The sequence below is a fragment of the Ictidomys tridecemlineatus genome, chromosome 5, assembly GCF_052094955.1.
Source record: "Ictidomys tridecemlineatus isolate mIctTri1 chromosome 5, mIctTri1.hap1, whole genome shotgun sequence".
NCBI lineage: Eukaryota > Metazoa > Chordata > Mammalia > Rodentia > Sciuridae > Ictidomys > Ictidomys tridecemlineatus.
In genome coordinates, this window is record NC_135481.1 from 73,153,892 (window position 1) to 73,176,762 (window position 22,871).

The window sequence follows — 22,871 nt, forward strand, 5'->3', positions numbered from 1 at the left end:
AAAGTTTTTATTTCTCCTTCACATTCTTCCTCTATAATTACCTTTTATTTTTCATTTTGTTGTATTTCTTTGCTTTGCTTCTTCCATTTTCGTTTCTATTCTCCTTTTGTTTCCATTCATAATATTGAAGTTCTCCTTAAAGATGAGGATGAAAAATCTGTCAAATCACTCAACTGTGTTTGTTTATTTATTTATTTAGCTTGTAAAGCCAAGAAGGAATGAAGGCAGATAACCTATATACATCTTTTATTTGCTGTAAAAAAATCATATTATTCTACCTAAGTTTGACCTTACAGTAATTGTTCATTTTTGTTTTTCTTCTTCCACTTTCTGTTGTGGCAAAGGATATTTTCAGGCAATACTGAAACTAGTGTTTCCAATTGCTGTGTAACCATTGGTTTTCAGCAAAGTCTTTGTTTCTTCAATGATTGCTCTCTCTGCTTTGTACTGAATTCAGAATAGTTAACAGCAGGACATTTTCTTGTGCTCACACATAAATGAAGAGTGTAGCAAAACAAATGATTCAATATTAAAAATCTTATATATCAATGAGGTTGCTATGATCATAATTCACTATTATTTTAAAAATACTTTATCAGGCCCAAAGGAACGCATTTGGGCACTGAGCAATGGAGTACACTGAGCAATGACTAGATGATTGTGGAATATCTGGAGAACATTCGTGATTATAATTATATGCACTTCGTTTTTTTTTTAACATAACCTCTATAACAGGATCAATCTTTAGCTCAAATTCAAAATTTAGTCAGGTTCACAATCATCTCTTACACAAATCTGTATCCATTTATGTGTATTGATTTCTCTTGTTCTAAATATCCATCCTGCAATAGTTGTAAAGGTCTCTGATTTGTGTTTCAGTGAGAGAGGTGGATTTTTTTATGAACAAGTTCAATAACATTAAATATTACTAACTCCATGATAGAAAATATATTTTAGGAAGACCCTATTTATACTGCAAAATGTTTAGTGTGATATGTATGTTTCATAATATATTCCTAGATATATAAACATAATTTTATGTACACATAACTATTTTTACATATGTAACTATTTTATAGAACTTAAATAACTATATAAATGTGTTTTAACTATGAAATAAGGAAAATAAATTATGTAACCTTTCATTATAATTTTGACATTTTGTGTTTAATCACATTTTATCAATTTCTCATTCTATCATAGGAAATGTTTGCATTTTTTTTCTTGAAATGTAATGTGTTACTCTATTTAAAACTAAAAGCAAGCTGTCATTTCTATGCACAAACTTCAGGTGTTTATGGGATGTGCTGATCTCATTATATCTGGGGCAGTTGCCACTGAACACTAACAAAAGTATATGGAGCCCTGACTGCTAAGCAGGGAGCTCTGCCAGTCTAAATATACTATACCTGATGTCCATAAGCCACCATCTGGGCAGCAAGGGCAAGTCTCCAGATTCTTGATAGTGCACACATTAACAGCCTTGTGAACTATAAGCTTGCCTAGGCAGCAGGAGCATCAGCCCCTGGGAATTGGGCAGGTGGCGACCATTTCCACCAAAGCATTTTGATGGAGTAAGTACCTATATTCAAATAACTTCTGAATCTGAGCCAAGACCCTTCTCTTCCTTCTGCCAACTAACCGCTCACTATTCAGTCTCCTCACCTGCTTCATTCCCCTGGGAGCTATATAAGCAGAACTCACCAGCTGCCCTGCTGGAGAAGGCTTGATTGTGACACCAGAGAAAAGCTGTACTGCGAAAGCAGTGAGTGGGAACAACCAGGTACCTCACCCAACATGTAAACAAGGGCAGCTTTTCTATTTGTTTGTTGTTCACTCTTCTAGAAATTATTAGTAGATGAGATATTCATGAACAAAAGTCTCTTAGAACCAGAGCTGATTTTTAAAGAGCTTTATTGTACAATTAAAAAACACAGTGACAGAAAATTATATTAATATAATTAACCTCTACACAGAATGAGCTCTCACTAAATAAATAAGCCAACTGATCAGTTTCTTCAAATGTTTTTCCTTGGTAGCTTCTCCTTGATTTTCCTCAGTTCTTCTTTTTTCTTTTCTTTTTCAGATTAATGAAGACCACAGTCTAACTCTCTTTCTTCTCAGCAGCTATCTCTATGTACTACGCCACTAATACATAAAATATGGTTCACAGACTAGCAGCTACAGCATCACCCGGGAACTGGTTAGAAAATGTAAATTCTGAGGCCCATTTTTACATCTACCACATAGAAATCTGCATTCTTAAAAAGAGGCCCAAAGGATCACGATCTGAGTTAAATTTTGATTAGCATTTCTCTGTGTCAGTGATTCTCTCAAGACTAGGTTAATATGAAAATCACCTGAGGAGTATAAAACATTTCTAATGCCTGATACACACTGCCAGATTCTGATTTTAAATGGGGGTCTAGGAAAGTGCCTCAAAATTAAATATTTTTTTTCAAAGTCCCTCAGATGGTTCAAATTTGCATTTGAGAAACAAAGCTGCACATGTATTCCTAAAATGTATTTTGAAAAGCTGAAGTTTCAGCTTATGTGAGGGAGTTCAGTTAATAAAGAATTGTGAAAATAATACCTATACCTGGAACACAATAGCAAGAAGGAGGATTGATTTTATTAGAGGAAAATACAGTTTTTAGATTACAGAATTATTGTAATATAAGCACAATTTGAAGTGTCTATACAGGAATACAAGTTGAAAATCAGACATGATGATTTAAGACTTTGATTTTTAGAAGACATATTCCTGGATTGATAATGTTATATCTTACTAATGACTATGAAAGTAAATGAATATCTTAAGCTAGACCATAAGTGAAATTTTCCTTCCTTCTTTCTTTTTGTTTTTGGTACTGGGGATTGAACCTGGGGATGCTTTTACTACTGAGTCACATCTGTAACACATTTTATTATTTATTGGAGATAGGGTCTCACTAAGTTGCTGAGACTGAACTGGAATTTGTGAGTGTCATGCCTTAGCCTACAAAGTTGCTGAGATTACTGGGATATACCACCACATCCTGCTTAATGATGGTGGGATTTTCTAAAAACAATATTTAACAAAACATGTTAAAATAAGTAAAATAGCTAGGTGCAGTGGTGCATATCTATAATCCCAGCAACTTGGGAGCCTGAGACAGGAGATTCACAAATTCAAAGCCACACTCAGCGTGAGTCTGGCAAGACCCTAAGCAACTTAGTGAGACCCTGTCTCCAAATGAAATAAAAAAAAAAATGGAGTGGGGATGTGGCCCAGTGGTTAAGTGCCAATAACAACAACAACAACAACAATAACAACAATAATAGTAATGATGTTGTTAAGCCTTCCTATTGGAAGTTTAAAAAACCACTGAATTTTGGTTAGAAAAAATAATGCAATCATTCAACATAATATCCTCCAGGTTTATCTGTGTGCCTTATGCTAAGAAAAATAAGTCACAGACAGAAAGAAAATAGTCCATGACCTCACTTGTATGTGCAATCTAAAATTGTCAAATTCATACAAGCAAAGAATAAATTGATTGCTGCCAGAGTCAGGAGGCACATCACTGTAAAAGTAAATAAATAAATAGGAAAGAATGAAAGAAAAAAATGTAAGCGTGAATTAATTGATATGTTATTAGCTTTATTATGGTGACCATTTTGCAAATGTATACATATATCATATATAATATATAGATATTTCTATGATAAAATTGCTGTAATACATGAATTAAAATTTATATAAAACAAAAAGTACTTGCTGTAATACATGAATTAAAATTTATGTAAAACAGAACAAATTGTGTTTGTTCCTCTGTGGATATGTACAAAAAAAAACAGAAAAAAAACATTATTTTACCATAAATATTGATAGAAAATATTAATTTTAATAAAATATATTTTTAGAAGATATTATCCTTATAAGTGTACAGGTAATGTTACTAAAAGAAAATTTTAATAAATTTAGAAAGTGTAATTGCAGAATAAAATCACCTAAAACTCTGTAGGGAAATGATGTATTATCCCAAGATAATAATGAAAGTAATCTTAAACAAGTGTGCTATTTATATCTATATCATAACACCTTTCTTATTTCCTTTGAATTCAAAATATTCTCAATGAACAATAATAAGAAATGATGGTGATTATGAAACTATTTTATGAATGAAATTAGGCACAAAATATGTAACACTAAGATAAATATGACTATTTTTATATGCAATGCAAAAAAATGTTAAAGTTACAAAGAATTTTTGTTGTTTCTTACTATGCAATTTCTATATTTATGACCTAATTTTCTATGTTTATTATATTGTTTGCATTATATACTCAAATTTCTTAAAAACCTTAGCATTGACAGTTATTATTTTAGTAATGAGTGAAAACTAAAAAGGAGATATTTAATGATGATAATGGTCACAACAGGCAATTTTTAGCAAACTTTGTTAAGACACTAAATCTACCTTAAGATTGACTCATTTATAAACATGGTGTTGCATATTGAGGATATGTCTTTTTTAAGATACATAGCTTCTTAGACCACAGTTGTGTTCAATCATCAAAAAATAGATAATTATCAAAAAGTTATAAAGTATTTGCTTATTCATCACCTTAAAATTCTGTAACATAACTCTGTGACAAGAACTGTTTTGGTTACTAGATAAATAAAACCACAGCAAAGTATAAATTCTAAGGTACTAATATTCTCTTAAGTACTTCAGAAAATTACAAAATAAATATCAATGTTAGCAAATCATAATTACTATGAATAAAGTAAGATAACTAAGATAAGCGGCAGTGCTAAAATGCTACCCTGTGGATATCTGTAGTTTGATCTGTGGTTTATCATTCATCATTTGATGAAGACTTGGATTTATTCCAGTGTTGGATTATTATAAATAAAGCTACTGGTATTTATGTTCATATTTTTCTGTAGGAAATTAAAAAAAACTTTTTTCAAAATGTACTTTAAAAAATATACATATTTCCAGTGTGCACACACAATATATTTTCCTTATCCATTCATCAGTTGGTTTTCTTTACCTATTCACTAATTTTTCCATTTTTTGGCTATTTTGAATGGTACTACAATGAACATGGAAACAATATGTCTCCTTGACATGCTGATTTAATTTTCTCTGTTTATATACACCCAATTGTAGGATTCTTAGATTTTATGGTAGTTCTGTTTTAAATATTTTGAGGAAACCTCCAAACTTTTTTTTCCATAAATGGCTGAACTAATTTATATTCCTACCAACAGTGCATAAAGGCTTCCTTTTCCCATAACTTTACCAGCTTTATCATCTTCAGTCTTTCTGACAGTAGTCATTCTTACTGGGGTGAGGTTATCTCAGTGTAGTTTGTTTTGAATTTCCTTCATGAATAGTAATGTTGAACATCATTAAATCATATACATGTCACTTCTTTGTATGTCTTCTTCGAGAATTGTCTACTTATGTCTATTGCTCATTTTTAAATCAGAATATTTATTCTTGTGGTACTGATTGTTTGAGTTCCTTATAAATTTTAGATGCCAAGAAGTGTTTTTTTTAACTATACAGTATTGCTGTATTTAGTATTATGTTATTAGCACTATAATATAACGTATATCACTTTTCTTAAGTGAAACATAAGCCTTTTCAAATGTTGAATGGAAAAGTACTTTTATGCTTCACTGGAGAAAGGAGAAGGTCATTATAATATGAATAAATGTAGAATAAGATGCTCAATTAGAAAACTTTTTGTTTTATTTTATAAAACAGCCCTGATTTATTCTTATACTACGCTGAAGATCTAAAATCTATAAGAGAGGAAGAAATAGAAAAAAAAATTTGAAGACTTCTTGGTGATCAATTAATCTCAGAAGTAGAATACAGAATTTGTTTGTTTAAAGAGAGAGAGAGAGAGAGAGAGAGAGAGAGAAACAGCTTTGGGCATTCAAGGCAGAATGATTTTTCTTTTTCTTTCTTTTTTAAAATTTTATTTATTTATTTTATTTAAAAGAGTGTTCTGGGAACTTATCTTGTTAAAGAGTCCAATATTTTTCTTTTGCATTCAACTTGATTTATTGAATTTCTTGCATTCTAAAAAGTGCATGGTTTCCTGATTAGGAGAGAGAAAAGTGGCTTTCATGTTGACTTGTTTCAGTTCTTACCCTTCTTCTGTGTAGGAAGATCTCTTTACTCAATTAAACCTGCTTAGTTATTGAAAAATATGACTTTGGCGATTCTGGCAATGGTCCTTGAGAATCGTATCAATGCCACAGTTTGATGTGCTTGTGAACTCAACCATTGTGTAGATTTAAAAGTGGGCTTCACTTTCCTATGTCATTGGCATTTGTCCAATTATAAGGAGATCATTCTACTATCAGCAGGGAGTATTAAGAAAAAAAAAAACAAGAAAATGGTTTCTGAAATCTTTACCAGACATTTTATTTCAAGCTGTTTATAATAACAGTTGATTTCAGATTCTCATTTCTTTTTAAATTAGAAACAGCAGTGAAACTTAAAAACAAAAATTAAAGCATTGTATCATTTAAAATAACATTTGTATTGATACGTGCAGCTAAAAAAGAAGTTTCATCAATATCATTTGCTGAGAAAATGAACTTAAATTTGATTACTAAAAATATGATATAATTTATTTGAAGACTGAATTTTTTTTTAATGGTTGTTCAAAACATTACAAAGCTTTTGACATATCATGTTTGAAGACTGAATTTTGATATAAGGTAAATCATACATACAACCATGGCCTTTTCAAAAATCAGACTAAGTAAAGCTTAATGAGAAACAGAATTATGGAGATTTTGTTACAATAATGATAAAAGTAAATCTTACGGAATACAGATGATGATTAGAAGTTAGTGACTAATGGATTGTAATGTTAAAAAAAATATCCAATATTTAAAGCATGAACAACTGAGACATCATTGGTGCTACTGATAAAAATTACAATTCTCAGAATTAGTTCCAATTTTACAATGAGATTGAGGAGTGTGTTTTGGTGTGAAAAATTAGGAATCAGTAAATTTTGTACTAGGTAGTGATTGTATTTGTATATATCTCTACTTATCTCTTCTATATATATCTAGATGTAAGGAATCAGGTGTGAGATAAATGCTACAGATATGGCATGTTCTTTTTTTACATTTGTTTTAATTTTTCAAAAAAGGAAACTCAGGGGACTGGGGTTGTAGCTCAGTGGTGGAGCACTTGTCTGGAACATGCAAGGCCCTGGGTTCAATCCTCAGCACCACGTAAAAGTAAATAAAAAAAAAATAATAATAAAGGTATTGTGTTCAACTACAACTAAAGAATAAATATTTTTTAAAAAGCAAGCACAGGTATATGACAACATGTTTCAAAATTATGTTTACTTGCATATCCAGTAGCTCACATGGCAATAATGCATGTTCAGGACATAGGTCTCAATATTCTCCTTGTGAGTACATTTATACCAGGACCCAGCACTATAACTCAGCATTGTTCATGGAATTTGAATGGATATACTTGTGATTTGGAAAAAAAAAATATATGAATCTTATACTCTATGATACTCTGGCAGAGATGAGGCCACTGATATAAATATTAGTTTTAAAAATGTTGATTTGAATATGTCAAGAAAGTTTTTATTTCTATTGAGTCAAAATGTAGAAAGAATTACATTAATTGACCATGTATTACATAATTTTTCCTAGCGTATTTAAGCAGACTTGGAAAATATTAAAATTAATGAAGACAAACTTATATAATGTGTCCTTAATTCAATATTAATACATGGAGGGAAGGTGAACATAAGGATTTAATTTGGCTCGTGACAATTTCAGCAGTTATAATGTAACATTGAAATGAAGTATACATGCAATAATATTATCATTGGATCTGAATATGATAATTTGAGAATGTTATAGTCATAAAAAGCAGCTGTCAGTCAATTATTTTAAAGAAGAAAGGCATATTTTCTATAAGTCATTCCTTACTGGCCCTCTGACTCAGAAAAAAGCTAAACAATGGCACTTGAATGAAATCAAGTATATTTTACTGCTGAATAGGTTTCATTATCACATTCATTGTAATTATTTATTGTCCCAAATTCTCATCATTTTAATATTCAAATTTTCAGAAGCACAAATTTATGGTTAATTTACTGTGGATTATATCTATATTCTTTCAATATCTTAAAATTTAATCTTAAATTTTTATTTATAAGCACATTAAATGTGTTATTTTTTAGTGGAAATTAATTCTAAAGAAGTGATTTGTGGTACATATGGCTTTTGGAAATGTCATTAGTCATGAATTCAATGGGGTTAAGTATAAAGAGAGAAAAGATCAAAACCCACAGAATATAAAAATCGGAGAGATTGGATTAACATAATCTTCAGAACTAGTTAAGGAAAGCAAAGCAAAAAAATAAGTAAGAAACTAGCCTCTAATTCTGTGTGAATATCATGTTGTTTTGTTTTCAATGTAAATAAAAAGATTATGAGATGAGGTTAATAAAAGGGACACTGTTGGGACAAAATGAACATAAGGATACAACTCAATGAATTTGAAATATATGGAAGGAATCATTAATTAACCAGATAGCAATAGTGGTTCTATTCTCAGACTCTCCAAGAATAACTAATGACCTTGCCATCATCTTATCTGTGATCAGCTGCTTACCCACTTGACCTCCTTCACCTTTGCTCACATGTCAGGCTGAAACAATAGGAAGAACATCTGGTCATCTTGCCTACTCAAAGTCTCCAGAGCTCTTGATGCTGCTCTGAGTTCAATCTTTATTTAACCTTTGTTTTACTGATGAAAGATAAAGTCTCTCCATCAGCAGTACTTCATCTGGGCTCTTTTGTCATTAGTTCTCAATTTGAGCACTTATGTATCAAGAAACGTGACTTTGACAAACTCTGTGATTTTTTTTTTTTTCTGTTTTCTTCCTCAAGTTCTAGTACAGCTTTCTGTACTGACCTTAAATATGGGATTGTTGAGTCAGATTCTACTTGGGCATAAGATAACTCCCATGGTATAAATTTGGCACCACAGGAAGCTGCCTTAGCTTTTAGCACATCAGCATGTCTTTTTATCAAATTATACTTCGTAAGTGTTAAGTGTTTCAACTTAAAAAAAAAAAAAGCTGACTTGAATCATTTTAAGAAGCATAAGCACAAAAATTTGATTCTCTGGGCCATCAGTCTGTTTAATAACATATATTTTAAGAAGCATGAATGAGAAAAACAAAGCATTTCTGGTGCATGTACCATAAAACTTACATATTAGATACATTTCTGCAAAATAGAATGGTACAGAAGCCGAGGAAAATGCTATCTGGGGAGAAATAAGAAGTCAACTTGGCAAATCACATTTGCAGATATTGGGTTTTGTTAGGTATTCTTCAGTGTGATGCAAATACATGCTGGGTTTGCAGCTCATGTATAGAAATAAAATTTCTATTACTAAGCACTTAAAGAAACTAAAGATGGTAAATTAAACAAAATTTCCATAAAGCTGAAAAATTCTGTTACCAAGTTGTAAATCATTGAACATTGTTGTTTTTTTCTCATTATGTTCACAGCCAGGATATCAGCTGGAAGGAATAAACAATACTATGGTATGCTTACCTTGGGTAGAATTCATACTTAATCAGCAATGATAAGGTCTTCTGAGAAAATAACTACTTCATGCCAGATAACTCATAAGTGTCATGATGCTTAGCACTCACATGTGAAAGCCTTAACCTCTATATCTCTATTGACAAAGTCAGCACACATCATTACCATTAGCTAAATAACAGTCATTTGTGCAAACTAACATGTGAATTAAATAAAAGTCTCCAATTGGAATTTCAATAATAATAAGAATAATAACAATAGCCTCTAAATAAGAAAGTAATAGTTCAGTAGGAAAGACAGTGGAAAGGAGGTAGTATTATCACAAAAGGGTCAACTGGTGTAGAAATAAAGAAAGAGACCAACACTTTACTCTGCCTTGGGCTATAAAAGTTGCCTCAAAACCCTTCTTTCATATACCTTCTTTCTCTTTCATACAGATTATTTCCATTCTCATCCTCCCAGAAGCGAACCCTTGAAGTTCCACTTGCAGTTCAACACATATTTTTATTTATTTATTTACGTGTTCTAATCAGTTACACATTACCCCAGAATGCGTTTCAATTCATTGTACACCAATGGAGCACAATGTTTTACTTCTCTGGTTGTACATAAAGTGGGGTCACATCATCTGTGCAATCATACATGTACCTAGGGTAATGATATCTGTCTGTCAACGTCTATTTTAAAATCCTCTCTTCCAAAAGGTTCAAATGCAGACTCTCAAATTTTTTTGGCAATTTATTTCTCTAGCCTCAGAATTTTTTTTCCAAGTAGATTCTCCCTGATTGTACAACTAATCCTGCAAAACATTCTGTTCCATCCTATTCGGTGGTAAATGACCACACGATTTCAGCTCCTGGAAAATGGTATTTCAAAAACGTTTATTATTTGGTAGGAAATCAGGAATGACCTAGAAAATCCTGAGAGCTGGTGAATCAGTAGCTTTTTAGGTAGCTTGCTAATGGTAGATTTGTTGTGATAGTTGGCCTGATAGTGGGCCCAACATTTATTTTGGACTTTTATGATCTTATAAATTTAAGTGAATGTGAAGAGTCACTTTGTTCTCTCCAAAATGTTATAAGCATAAGCAGTAATATTGAATTAACCTTGGGGTATTAAAAACTGAAAATCAGATGCCCAACCCTGTCTTCAGCGAAAATATTACATATCCTCCTTAGAACACAGATATTGTACTGAGAAGAGTAAGGAGTAGATCTAACACTGTGCTGGATTAAGTTTTCAAGGATATTGAAATTTACATTTGGCAAATGAAGTGCATTGAAACACTTCTAAATGAAAAGAAATCTCTCTCTTACAAATTTAAATTGAGGTTCATACTCTGTCTAAACAAAACAAAACAAAAAACAATTAGAAAATGTCTCTTTGCTACTGTTCTAGGTCCCTTGTTACCAAAATTACACTGGATTTTTAATAATTTCCATTTTGATATATTTATTTATTTTTATATATTTATTTATTGTTTTGCTTTAAAGGCTTTTCCCCCCCTAGATATCTATTTACCACATATACTTCAGGCCTGTTAGGTTGATATTCATGAGTTTTAAGACCTTTTTCAGGGTAAATTTACAAATACATGGCTTATTGTAACTCTACACTGCTCATTTTCTCTATAGATAAGACAATTTCTTGCTCAGTTTTGACCCACACATTTTTTTCCCATGGGGAATATCTTTCCTTTACTTAAAAGGACTTCATTTCTTCCAGGCAAAGTGTAACTTGATGTTAGTTGTAGTTAAGAAATATATGCATTTAGATGTGCAAATACATTTATGTATATTTCTATGTTAATTAATTTTTCTATAAGAATTTACAGTGAAATCTCAAATTCTGATCCAATTTGGCAAAATTTATTACTGAATTTTGGGTTATCTTTACTTCTTTCTCCCATTAATTTGTGAAATTCGTTATCAAATAGTTGGCCTATTCAAAATGCACTTACCCTACAGAAATAGATATGTAAAGGATAAACAAGTAAGGTGTCTACAAGTTATCCCACTGGCATCTAGAAACGGATACTCTACTGTCATGGCCACATTGCATTTTGAATTGTTTACTGGACGTCAGTCAACTCAAGACCTTTCAAACTGCCCTAAATTAATTTAGAATTAATAAGTAACTAACTAAATGTGCTCAAAATATTCTATGTGAGAGATCACTATTTAGGTCAAGCATTTATAATTGAGGACATTAGTCAAATTCTCTTTAAGAGACTTTTTACTATTCAAGATAGGAAATTTGTTAAAAATTAAATCACAAACTAATAATACAGAGATAACAGCTAGAATGTTACTCAGAAACATTATTTCCATTTTTCTGAAGGAACAAATACTAAGGTTCCTACTGATCCAATAGAATTGCTGTTGGACTATTACAATTACCTGTATAACCTTGACAAGCATCTCTTTCTAGTCAGATTGCTCTGGGCATTCATTATCCATTTCACTTCCAAGTAATCTTATATAAAGCACCTTGTAACTGAAAAACAAAAAGAGAGAGAATATGACCATGTTTCATAATGTAAGAGTTAATGTACCACTACTGCATCTAAAGAAAATGATTTCTCAGTTGCTTTTATTCTAAGAGAACAAATTCTTATCTATCAAATTGCCAGTTATTCTACTGAAATTCAATGAAACACAATTCTATTTGGGAAAATAAGAAATCCACTGTAAATTATTTTCCTTTCAACTAAATTTCATACATAGATGTACATGTTAATTGGGGTGAGAGATAGGACTGAGTGTTTAAAAATGACTTTGTGAACTTTCCAGAAACATATATTCTAATAATATTTAGGTTTAACTGTTACCTTTAGAAATCCACTGCCTAGATCATCCTCTTTTTTTCTAATAAAATTTAAAATTAATATATCTAAACACAATTCTTTGCACAATAGTAGAAAAATACTCTTTCCTTTCCCATAGTATGAAACAAGAGCATTGTGCTCTAAAAATTCATATTGAGCACCATTATCATGGTTGACTTCAATTCAACAGCAAAATAATCTGACAGGGTCATTTTAAAAAGGGCTCAAAATGGATGATATGACAGCAATTTGTTAAATTTCAAATAGCAACATGATTATTGGTCTGGAAAAAAGTGCTAATAAGGTGGCCTGCCATCTATCTGTTTCTAAGTTTTATTTTCAGTGATCTATGGTTGGATTCATCATAAGCCTGGTATAGTGATGAACGTGGTGGCACATTTATGATTAAAATGACTAAAAAGTCAAAAACAGACCCATTAAGCAAAATGACTTTGGAGGCTAAAGTGCTAAATCAAATAAAAAGATTTTATTTGGATTCAAAAAATAGTATTAAATGGGACTGAAGCTGTCATATGAAAAAATGAGATTAAGTGCAAGATTATAATAGGCTCTAATCCTTGTTTTATAAAAATCAAAGATGCTTTGCATGTGTGTAGATTTTACTGTGATGCTAAGAGAATATAAATTAAACCTGACTTTAAAAAGCAAGTACAGTGATAAATATAATAGAAGAAGATAATAAGAAAAACAATTTAACAACAGAAGTAAAAACAAAATTTACATTTACAATTCTGGTTGAATAAATAGAATAATTTAGTGGAATGTTAAAAATAAGACTTTATAGGTTTCTAGTTGTGTTTAAAACAAAAACATCAGTTAACATAGATTTATACCTGATATTTTATATCTCTAATGATATTACATAAAGCAGACATTTAGTTTTCAGTTTTAATTTAATTGCAAATGGTATTTTAATAAGAGCTTTTCAGAATTAAATACAACTTAAATCTTCATTATGAAAAGGAACTTTTCTTATAAATGTGAAGAGGAAGACAGAAAAAAATGTTTTAACAAATACCAAGCCAAAATAAATTTAAAAATTCTATCTTTTTTAAAAATTAAGAGATTAAAATACTTTACAATGTGGTTAAAATAGTATGTTTCACATATGTGTGTATGTATAAAATACCATCTACCTGTTTTCTGAGTTAGCAATTGTATTTGGAGTAGAGTGAGTTATGATACGCAATTTAAATTAAATTCCCCAAATCTTATTAATCAGTGTTCTTTATTTTTTCTATTTTTTATTATTTATTGCATTGTAAGGGGTGCATTCTTCAATTTTAACACTAAACCAAATATGGAATAGCATTATTTATTAATACTTTGTGTACAAGCAGAGAAATGAAAACTTATGCTCCATTTGTGTGCTACGAATCAAAATGCATTCTGCTGTCATATAACTAATTAAAAAAATAAATTAATAAAAAAGTATTTTAAAGAAATATGTGTATAGATACACACACACACACACACACACACACACACACACATATATATATATATATATATCACTGCTTTTATATCTCCCTAGTAATCTTTGGTCCTGTTTGTCCCTCTATATAAAGGCACTGCATTGCAAACACACTGATAACTGTCTTTTCTAGAAAATAGAGGAATGCTATTAGAAAGAAGTCTATGTCTTAAGAATTATTTTATTTGGAGTTCCCTAATCAATAATTGCTATGTTAAACAAATTCATGATTTATAGATTTATTAATTCAAATCCATGTAAAATACTGTGTGAAATAGGTAACCATCTATGGTGTAATATATATATGTCAGATCACTAAAATCATTATGTGAATGATGAGAAACCTCACTAGACACCATGTCTACTACCTTAGGTCTCTGATGTAGGGGGAAAAAAAAAGATTTGCACATTGCCCAAGTCCTTTCTTTGCACATATAGATGTGCTACTTACTACAGGGTTTCACTTACAATTTAAAGTAAATACATGCTGGAATTCTAAGTCATGAATCTATCCATTTGTCTGAGTATCAGAATATTTGCTGTTATTTTCTCAGTTAAAATCTCATTATTGCTCCCAAATGTCCTAGCTGCTCTTACATTCTTGAAAAGTACAGTCCATGAATGTTTGCCCTTTATTAAAGTAGAAAATGTGCTATATGATTGCAAGTATGTGTTTAATCATGTGAAATCTTTACAATAATAATGTAATCCCAAGAGTCTTGGGGGATAAAGCTTCTCAGTAAAATATTTTTGTTTGAAAACACACACACACACAAAGAAACACAAGTGTTAAGGAAAATTTTTTGGTTAGGAATGAGTTTCTGTTTGTGTAATTCTGATTCAATTATCCATTTCTTTGTTTTAGCTCTTTCACTCACAAAATATCTCATTCAACTTGATGGATTAAATAAGGAGTGAGATACAACAAATAGGTCAACTAAAAATGGGAAGATTCAAATGAATATTTTACCACAGTGATTCAAGCCGCCAATAAAGCACATGAAGGTCTTTACCATCAGTATCCTTAGCAAAATACAAATCAAAGCCACTAAAAGAGCCAGGTGCCTGTAATCCCAGTGGCTGGGGAGCCTGAGGCAGGAGGATTGAGAGTTCAAAGCCAGCCTCTGCAAAAGCCAGGCACTAAAGCAACTCAGTGAGACCCTGTCTCTAAAATATAACGGGGCTGGGGATGTGGCTTAGTGGTTGAGTGCCCCTGGGTTCAAGCCCCAGTACAAAAAAAAAAAAAAGAAAGAAAAAAGCCACAAAAAGATCTAATTTTACACCCATTTGACAGAGATGATCAAAACTATAAACATTTAAAAAAGTATTGGTGGAGATGTGAAGAAATTAGAAACATTTAAACACTTGGGAAATCAGTTTGACCATCACTAAAAACAATAACAGTGTTATCATGTTACTCAGTAATTGCCCTTCTAGATATATGCCCTAAGAATAAACTGACCAAACAAAAATGTATATATGAACAAGTAAAATCAACTTAAAAAACTTGTATATGAATATTTATAGCAACATTATTAATAATATCCAAAAGATTTGAATAACCAAAATGTTCATGTAATCATGCATTTATTAACAAAATATAAACTATCTATCTGTATGTGTTCATCCATGTTTCCTAAGGATGTTTGGAGTCTCAACACAAGATACTTGTTTATATGATCTTACTTGAAAAAGGGCTTTGAAAATATGAACAAGATGAAGCCATTATTGGACATTAATGCAATACAACTTGTGTCCATAAACAAAGAGAAAAATATCACATAAAGGTGGAGACACACAGGAAGAAAGCCAAGTGATGACAGAGGTATCGATTGAAGTGAGACAACTGTAAACCAAGGGAAATCAAGGATGCAAACACTCCCATATCTAGGAAGAAGTGAGCAAAGATTGTATGAGATTCTTAAAGGAAATATGGCCCTGCCAATGCCTACACTTCAGCCTTATAACCCTCATTAACTGAAAGAATACACACCTGCTATTTTAAGCCACCCACTTTGGTTGCCACATCCCTAGGAAATGATTCCACAAAACAGTGGGATATATTCAATCATAAAGGCAAATGAAGTGCTGGCACATACTATAATGTGGATGAATCTTGTGTTAAGGGAACTAAACCAGAGAAAAGGAACAAATAATGTAAGATTTCTCTTACATGAATTTTCTGGACTAGACAAATTCAGAGAGCAAGACAAAAGATCAGTGGTTGCCAGGAACTGCAGAAGAGGAATGGAAAAGGACATCATAATGCGTATCAGATTTCTTTATGAGGTGAAGAAAATATTCAGTAATTAGGAATTGGGGATGTTGTACAAGTTTGCAAAAATGCTAGAAATTAACATAATTTATACTTTTAAAGGGACTGTTATGATATATAAATTAAATAAAAAGATTAGAAGAGATATAGAGATAACATACCTTAAATATTCAAGATAACTTCTTTTTATGCAAACCAGTTTCATGTTTATTACCTGAATAACTTACACAAAGCTTTCAATTAAACAATGTTTCTGCAATTTCTGATCTCAGGTGGGATACCAGCAAAACATTTTTTTTCCAGATTACTGCTTGAAATATCTTTCCAGACTTCTATACTGTTTATAACATCTGCTAGTGTTTATACTTAACTGAAATTTGGCTCAAAGTACTTCTGAGCCATGTCATACGTACTGTATTAATATTCACATGCTCAAGTTCATCAGTTAGAAAATAAAGTTATTCTTCTCATAGTCCAAAATGTCAGCTTTATTCTCTCCTACAAATGAGACTTTAAGACGTCTAAAACAAGAAGGCTTTCTCTCTAGGCGAACGTCCCTAAAGCCACCTTTTTATTGTCAGTTATAAATATCCTTTTCTTTTTCTTAATTTCATTAAAAGTTCAGATTTATTTTCTTCTTTCAATTTAAGTCCCTTACTTTATTTAATTCATTCTTTCTTTTCCAGCTTTTTTAAAAATATATATATATTTTTTAGTTGTAGATACCTTTATTTTATTTACTTATTTTTATGTGGTGCTGAGGATCGAACCCAGGGCCTTGCAAGTGCTAGGCATGTGCTCTAACTCTGAGCCACAACCTCAGTCCTCTTTTCCAGTTTTTATCTTAGATTCCTAAGCAAAGACTGTCATTTCTTTTTTCAGCTGAACAAGTGAAATTTATTTTGGAAATCAGATTTTTCCTGGTTTAAGATTTGTATCTTGTGTATCCTATATCTTTACATTATAAACATAATGAATGTTTTCAAACTGTGGCTCCAGTTTTGAAAGCTCTAGCAATTATTCTCAGAAACAGGGCATGAATTTTGCCAATTATCTCCACCAGTACCACCATGCTTTCTAATTAAATGAGAGACCTAAACATTTTCTGGATTGAGTTAAAATATAGATTAAAATGATTGCAAACCCTGATCTCTATTTGACCAAATTACATAGTGCCTTGGAAAATTTAATTGACCACATTTGAATGCAAGAAAAAGATTTGTTAAGCAACCTCAAGTAAGAGATAAGTTTTATAATAAATATGAAATATCACAGAAATGTGAGGACAATATTGTGAACATTTAAGTAGAAATATGATGATCTGGCAATTGTGGCCATACATTAATACCAGATTTGAAATATTCTAGGGGCCTCACTGGTGGCTCTTCGTGCTTTGCTCCATTGCTGGACCATTAATATATCCACTAGTTCAAGATGACTACTCATAATTTCTGTGCCAATGTAACCTCAATAGGTAAATCATTCATCATGGCTCCTAAAATACTATAGTTGGTATTTATTACAACATTGTGTTTATCAAATCCTTCTTCAATAAGACTCTTATTACAAATTCTGAGAGAATACAATCAGTTTACCTTCCACTGTAGAGTAAGGTCACATAGACCTGTGAAGTAGTTTTACTTGTCTTGAGACACCTCAAGCCTTTGGAACTGCTACCAGCCCTCCTGTTCACCAAAGAACAGTGTGGACTGTGAGAAAAGCAATAGTCCTTAGAAAATGGTTCAAGCTGAATAACTATACCAGATAACAATTAATACTCTTATGTCTTCTTGAGTTAGATGACAAAACACTCTGTTCCCTCTACATATGAGTTTTGAACAATTCTCAGATAAAATGTTCAACTTTTAAATGGGATATATTGGCTTTCTCTCCTTCCCTTACTGGGAAAAAGTCAATACTATATCTTAAATTGTATCTAGAGATGCTCTTTTAAGTTTCTATAAGGCAGTGGTTCTCAACTCTGGTTGGCACATTAGCATTTCCTGGGGAGATATCAAAAATTATTGATGCCTGAGCCCATCCCAAACCTATTAAGTTAGAATCTCTTGGGGTGGAGCACAGGTATTGATATTTTTTAAAAGCTCCCCTGATGAAATAGATCTACAATCTTTTAACACTGTCAGTTTCAAAGTTCTTAATCTGCAGGTAATCACCATTTGTTTTTAAAACCTAAAATGACTTATTTCAGGGATATATTTATTCTCATCAGTGACCAACTAAACCACCTCAAAGTGGCATATGTGCAAATGTGAAGGGAAAAAAAATCAGAATAAAAGTTTCATTTCCAACATGGAAAGTGCCTGTGCATTCATCCCTCCATTGCTGAATAAGAAAAGAACTTTTATACAAGCTAAAAATCAATGGTTTGGACTCTTCAGAGAATGGAAGTTTCAGAGGAAACCATGACCCCATAATATGGAGAGAAAAGTGCATTCAGAGAGGAAAAGAACTGAGATGTAATTACCTAGAACATAAGTGACAGAATTCATCAATGGATAAGAATGCCTAGAGGATCTATAACTTTGGTGAGTTGCAGTAGGTAGAAAGTGAAAAACAGTGAGAGACTTGTGTCTGAGGCATTCATTAGCTCCATTCCATCAAGCCAATCATGTTCTCAACTTCAGTGTGCAAGAAAACCCCTCCTAACTCTTTATGCATAAGAAAAGAGTAAACTGGGGAAACTTGGCCATAGCATTCTCCATAACAAAGCCCTACACTCCTGTGAAAGGTCTCTGATCCAGTTCTAATCTGAAATATACTCTGAATAGAAGTGGGAATATTTCCCTACCCCCACATTCTCCAGCTATACTGTCCCACTTAGGAGATATACACTATCAGTAGGAGTCAAATATTGATGAAATACATGGAGATGCTGTAGTAGAGGAAAGGGTGATGTGTAGGAAAAATATCATATCATGGAAGGAAAATAGGAAGGAACATTTATAATGAAACAAAGGAACAAGTCCACTAAAATACTGAAACTGCCTGAGTAATATAGAATGTGCCTCCCTTTTTCTGTATGAAAAATAGGAAGAACACTGAATCTCAAAAAAAGAAATACTCAAAAAACCACTGGAATGCAGAGCCAACAATTTGTGAGCAACACAACCCAAGTCCTTGCACCTGCATCTTTGTACTTAGCTTGCAGATAGGCCTCTGTGGGAATCACTCATTTAGGGAACATACACATTTAAGACTTTGGTGACCAAGAAGTGATCCTAGCCTCATTATAATATACACACCCCAGGGTGAAGATTCAAGATGCTTATGAGACATGACCAAGACAAGGCATCTCTCTCTCCCTCTCTCTCTCTCTCTCTCACTCATCACCTGCATTCCCAGTCTCCAATGTATACTTTCATTTATAATAAATCTCTTCCTTTGTTTCTCATACTTGACATGTCCTTAAATTATTTTCTGTGATGTAGTCAAGAACCTGGAAGTTCCAAGCAGAAATCTCCCCTGGTCTTATAGACCTCCTTGGACCCCAATGTGGTGACATTACCACCACATCAAAAGGCTACCAGCAAAGTAACATCAGATTATAGATGAAAGATTTATAAGATTTGGAATACCTAGGGAGGAACTCATATGGGAGCCTGAAAGTCAAGAAAGAAGACAAAGAAAAGCATTAAAGAAAATTGAAGCCTCTGTTACCTGCAGCTACAGTGAATATTAAGCACAGTCCTAATTACTATAAATTTCACTTCACAAGGACATTACTTAATTTCATATTTTTCAAAGCCTCTTATTCCCTAATTGTGTAAACTTAAGTACACATACAAAAAGCAAGTGAAAACAAAAAAAACTTATCAAAATCAGGTTCACTTATGATATAAATTCTAGAATCATAGGACAAAGCATTTAAAATTACTATGATTAATATATTATGGGTTCTAATAAAAAATAGGTAACATGCAAGAGTAGTAGAGCAATGGAAACAGAGATGCTTTAAGAAAGTTTCAAATGAAAAGTCTAAAAAATTTATACAATAAATAATATATTTAATAGATATAAAAGACTGAGGATAAAAATTAATCTAAATATAAGTCCATGGAAAATTCCTAAACTAAAATGAAAAGAGGAAAATTGATCAACAAAAAAATTGATTTTGATGTTGCTGGGAGGACTGGTACCATGCCCCATAATCCAGGGCAGTACCTGCCCATTTGTCCCTCCACTGACCCATCCAGCAGTTCCAGACTCAACCAGGTTTCCAGCACCTCTTCCTCCCTGTCCCAGGCAAGCTGTGTTGGTTTTATATCTTTATTTGATGAAAACAAATTATTGAGCATTTTTGTAGAAATACAGCATACAAGCAAGGCACTTATAACCTCAGTGGCAAATTATGATTATTTTTTTTCATATCAGAAGCAGAACTCTTGCCGTAGTTTATGTCATCTCTTCTTCTACAGAAAGATGATACCACAAAGTTGTAATCACAGATGTCCTGGTCTTATCGATAAAGTCACTAATAAGCCAAAATGTCTGTTAATGTAAGTGCAGCATGTCAGATCAGTCCTATAGTTACAAGATACCCACCCCCTGTTTGATTGCCAAGATTGGGAGCAAAGGCAATGGAATCAAAACAGTTATAGTTAACATGTTTGACGTCAAAAAGACAATCAGTCTCCGATATATCCCACCAAATATCTGGGTTGTGAGATGGGTATACAGACCCAGTTTTATGTTAAGAATAACCATTACATTGTCAATGGATCTCAAGAGGCAAATAAACTGCAAGACATATTGAATGGGTTCATTAAATTGCTTTTTCTCTCTGCCCTGAGTGTGAGAATCCTGAAATAGACCTGTATGTTAATTCAAAAAAAAGCAAACAATAGGTAATTCATTTTAAGCCTGTGGATACAGAGGAATTCTTGATACACACCATAAACTCTGCATGTTCATTTTCAAAAACTTGCAGGCAAATAATGATAGTGGTGCAAGAAAGGAAAAATTAAAAAACAGAAAAGAAAAATAGAAAGGGCAAAGACAAGGAAAATGGTTCTGTATTCAGCAATGAGATACCACTACTACCAGCACCAAATGAGATCAGTGTTCTATACATGCAGTGGAAGAAGAGGAGGAGAAGGATTGGGTGGAGCATACAACTGAGGAAACTCAGAGAAGCGGAATGGATAAAATTAGTGACCTTGCAGAAGCTCTGCACTCAGTGATGATTTGGAAGGTACTATAGAAGTGTGTCAATATCCTGTTGGATTTTGTTACAAAAAAGATAGAAGAGGGTATCATTGACTCACCTGACAAATTGTTGCAGAAGCAGAAAGACTAGATGTAACAGCCATGGGCCCTTTTGTTCTGACGAAGTTCTTTTCAAAGAGAAGACTGGTGAACTGATGAAGAAACCCAGGTGCCATTTCTTAAGATTTTGTTACAGTAACAAAAAAGCTCAGCAGTACCTTCCTCATCGTTTGAAGTGTGCAGTACAATTCATCAAGCTCAGCTCTCTCCAAGATTTCACACATCTTGAGGGAGATGTGTGGCACAGCCATTCAGAAGACTAGGTCATCATCAGCTGTTGGAAAACTCCTCTAAGAAATAGGCCTCAAAAAAAAAAAAAAAAACTCTGCAAAGAGATTCATATCAAAGCAAACCAATTATAAAGCCGTTGAAAGAGGCAGAGGAGGAATCTCTGGTGGGAAAGAAGATGAAGATGAAAACATTGAGGAGGTATATTCAAAGACTATTAGTGTAATGAAAGCTGAAACTGTGAAGTCTGACAGCAAGGATGATGACATTGATATTGATGCCATTTGAAAGAACTTTGCAACCTAGCTTAATGATATATTGCTGCAGATTCTCTCCATTGTCACCCAGAAGTGTAATGTGTATGTCTAAAATCTAAAATGACTTAACATCATGTTACTCTTTTCACTAAAAATCTATTACTGTGAGTGACCAGCAATTAGGCCGAATGAGACCTCTAGGAAGTTCATATTCACATCAAGAATCGGATGTAATTTGTTTATTTATAGCATGTTTCTTTTGGAAAAACTAGATTTGATTATGTTGGGCTCTGAATGACTTATGCTGATGTAATTGGCTCCTTTTAAAAAGTTATGCCATCATTTAACCTGACAGTGTCCTTGGAGCCTGGTAGATTTTGTTAGGTGCTGAGACTATACAGGGGTTTTCAGCAGAATGTAAACACAAGCTTGTTTATAATGACCTTACTCAGCTGTTAACAAATCTAGTACTTTTGAAATTTTCTTTTTAGTCCCTCAAATTGGCATGCAATATTTTGTTTTCTTTTGCTGAGGTAGATTAATAATCAAATAATAGTTCAACAAGTTGCTGAGAAGTAAAAGCAACCTGCATGTGCTATTAATAATTTTTAAAATGAGTTTTGAAACTTGGAATTGTGGTTTCTCAGTCCATGGACATTTGCCCCAAACTGTAGTCTTTGGACTCATGTGTATTGCATGTTGGACCAACCAAAGAAAAATTTTTACATTAACAAATAAGATTTTTGTGTGTATATAGTAGTTCCTTTGTACTGAGAGAAAACTCAAAATTTAAACATGTGATTAAATAATAAACTTGTTTTATTTGGTGGAAAAAAAAAGAAAACTTACATTCTCAAAAAAAAAAAACAGAGGAGTTTTTCAGCTTT

At 32.3% G+C, this 22,871-nt stretch overlaps 1 pseudogene; it reads left to right on the forward strand.

Annotated features, from left to right (window-relative positions):
- Positions 1-20,741: 20,741 nt before the first annotated feature.
- Positions 20,742-22,015, forward strand: LOC101963796 (eukaryotic translation initiation factor 5 pseudogene; annotated as a pseudogene).
- Positions 22,016-22,871: the final 856 nt, after the last annotated feature.